At 34.8% G+C, this 3,728-nt stretch overlaps 1 protein-coding gene across 1 annotated transcript in view; it reads right to left on the reverse strand.

Moving 5' to 3' along the window:
* The window catches only part of LOC137274272 (large ribosomal subunit protein eL31-like), a 329,417-nt gene that overhangs the window by 95,373 nt on the left and 230,316 nt on the right, over positions 1-3,728 (reverse strand). The window lies entirely within an intron of this gene.

Consider the following 3,728-nt stretch of genomic DNA (forward strand, 5'->3'; position numbering starts at 1 on the left):
GTACATGCAACTGATTATTATTTTCATTATAATAGTATGATGTCATTCAATGGACAGTTTAATAGATAAATTTATCATGGCATCATTGTCATACCCTTTGCTTTATGAGAGATTGAGGAACGTGGTTTCTTTGATACATCTGTGAGATCAAGTTCCCAGTCCATGGTTATCTTCTCTATGGGGATAACTTAAGGTGAGATTATGACAGGCGTCTCCGTTAGTAATTCAGAACAGTCTGCATTGAAATTTCATCATTTTAGAGAGATAATATATGTTCTTAGGTCATATCTAGTTTTCACTTTTTGTCTTGACAATTCACAGGTTTTCTGGAAGTTTTCATATAGGTTACACTAGGTTAGAGTAGTAAGCAATAGGCCAGATGACATCACATATGACCTTTTATCTGTTAATGCACCACTGTGATCACGAGAACAGACAAAATATTTGTTGATTAGACGCTAAAATGGTGTGATGTGTGTGAGAAACAGATTACAGCACTTGTAGTCACCAGATAAGATATATCTTACCAGTCATCAGATAAAAGGTATCAGTCCGACTTGTGTAGTAATCTCAATGTATATGAATGTTGAAAGTAGAAACAGTCGATGGAGTAACAGCGTAGCCTGTGAAGCACATATGATGATAAACCATATACTTAGAGAAAAGATATACTCATGGCAACTAATAAGGGAACCCATTGAAAGTACAAGTGTCCCTTTATTCTTTTCCAGGTTTCCACATAAGGTATATATTGCAGTGTGGGTGAAATTCTGGAAATAAATAAAGGAACACTTGTACTTTCATGTGTTCCCTTATTAGTTTCTGTGAGTACATAATATTTGTAGGGTCAGTGGTTTTCTTTTCGGTTAAATAGAAATAGTGTTCACAGGTTTTTACATAGAGCTTTTTATATTTATAGGAGGGGTCCTGTGAAGGTACTGAAGTTAACCTACCTAAAGGTTGGTGGTTGAATTATGTATGGGACATACCATTTTGATACCGATTTTAAGGGTCAAGGTAGGCCCTCAGCTAATCTATCGTAATATAATGTAGCCTAAATATCATTTCAGTTCCACTATATTCATGTACATTTCAGTTCACAACAAAATACATCAGTATACTTGCCATGAGGGTATGTATACAAGATCTTTGGATCAGTCATGCATTTCACAAAATCCTAAATGCAGAATAGAATCATATTGGTCATACATGTCTTTTAAATATTACAGTAAAGTTGTTCCGTTTGAATCCTAATGATAGTTTTTTATTTGTTTTGATATTATTATCATGGAGTAATAATTCATACAAATATAGAACATAAGTTTCAACATGATCCTATTAAAAATTTAGTTGTATCAACAGTCATGACCTGAGTGTTACTGACTTGTTTTTTTTCTGAAGCAGAACAGAAATAGAAATAGATAACATTTTCACTTTTTTTCACAAACATAACCAAACATTTATGGGTGATATAAAGACTTGTTAAAGTGACGCAGAAGACTTCCTGCTGTTTTGTATCACAGGGGTTGAATCAGGAAACATGAATGATGGTTTCTATGTAATCAGACTTGTTATTTACATTCTTATTGTTGAAAGTTATAAATAAATCAAACACATGGTTACACAGAGTTGCACTGTATTTCATGAATCTAGTCAGTAGATGTCTGGATGTGTTATTGCTTTCAATAAAACAGATACACTGTTGTCTCTGTTCAGTTATTCATTTGGTAGGAACATGATTTGTTGGCAGTGAGATTGGTTGGTTGTTTAAAGCCACACTCAGCAGTATTCCAGCTATATGGCTGTGGCCTGTGAATAATCAGGTCTCAAGCAGACAATCCAGAGATCAACAGCATGAGCATCAATCTATGAGCCTGACTACCCACTTGCCTGTTATGACAAGCATGGGTTACTGAAGACCAATACTTTACCCTGGATATATCTTCATGGGTATTTATTACAAGACAGGTACCATATTTCCTCTAATAAGCTCTCACATGGACTTCCAGACCTGGCGCTCATTCCAGATCCAGCTCTTATTGTGCCTGCTGGGTGTAATTAATTGTTCGTTAGCATTACATCATATTTGGCAAAAGGGGACCATTCATTAATCAATCTACTTTGGGATCAAGGGAGAATACACTAAAATGATGTAACTCAGTGTTCTTGTTAACGCGGAAACCTGCATTTTTTAATAAAAACATGCAAAAAAATATTTTGTGTGTGTGCTTTGGACCCATAGATTCTAATCTACTTAATTTTAAAAAAGTATCTTAAAACAGCAATATACAGAAAAACATTAAGTTTTGAAATGATTCAGGATTGTACTGAAAATTTCATGCGCAATAGATTTGGACTACATATTTATACCTGTATTTCTGCATGCTCTCATACAAAACCTACTGAGAACACTGCAACTGTCACTTATTAGACGTCCAGTGCTTATTTCTTCGACAGCTGCTTTAGCCACGGCACTTATTAATAGAGGCCTGACGCTTATTAGGGGTCCAGTGCTTATCTCTTAAACCACTGCATTACTCACAGTGCTGATGTCATGTACCTATACAGATGTAAAGAGATGATACCTGTTTCCCTGCCTGTAGCATGACAAAAACAGAATAAAACAAGGATTGGGCTTCTCTTAGTCAGCACACTGAGTGGGGTAGCCAAGTTGAACCTCATTATTAAATCTTGTCATGTAATAATTTCACATCAACTTATATATTTGGACACATCGCAATTTCCACACGTTACTTTTTTATTTTGTAGTATAGATACTTTGTAAAATCTTTGTAAAATCTGATGGGCAAATCTCTGTTCTGCACACATAATTTTAGTTCATTTTTCTGACCACTATTGAGCTATGATGACTTCATCTTTATCAACATGAGTATGGTCCCAATGCACAATGTTAAAGGAGTTCACAGCACTGTACATATGTTGATTAACTTCTTGCCACTTGGTAAATAAGCAACAGAACATTAAACAGAAATTATGTCATTGTAGGTAAGATTCCTCCCTAAAGTCCAAAATTTGATTTACATCTGACGAAAATTAATTCTTGAATTTTTCTGCTGCACAAAATAACATGTAATCTATGGTAATTACGTTAAGCCCAGGTCTGTACTTTTCACATACATAACTTTGGGGATTGAGAATTTCCCATAGTACATGTTTCTCCATTAAAATCATCATCGTTTTTCATAAGAACCTACCAGGACACTTATAGGACACAGTTTTGGGTCTCCAAAGGGTGAATCTAAATAATAACATCAAGTTAGGATAAATTCTACCTTTGGGCTTTACTAATAACAAGTCTCTAATATGACAATAAGATTCCATCCGTATCACTGTTTTAGTGAACAGCATACGTTCTTGTTATCAACAAGATTGCAGTCAAACTGACCAAAATGCAGTCACAGTATTTTGATAAATTTTATTGTTTTTATGAAAATATGAACTGTGGAGTGCAGTTGTGACAAAAAAATACTGACGACTTGTTTCTCTCAACAAAAATCGCAAAATATTACGCTATCAATAGTATTATTTCTGATACGTACCGTATATAATATCTTATTACACCTGTAAAGTGATAGTTGAGAGACGCGAAATTTGTAAGTCTTTCCGTGTTTATGTGTCATGTCCATAACATTACCGATGATCCACATTCCATTTTGAGGTTCGCACTGCACAAATTAGAGTTATCTCCCGTTTGTTTTCAGCGTCAG

The sequence above is a fragment of the Haliotis asinina genome, chromosome 2, assembly GCF_037392515.1.
Source record: "Haliotis asinina isolate JCU_RB_2024 chromosome 2, JCU_Hal_asi_v2, whole genome shotgun sequence".
Taxonomy (NCBI): Eukaryota; Metazoa; Mollusca; class Gastropoda; order Lepetellida; family Haliotidae; genus Haliotis; species Haliotis asinina.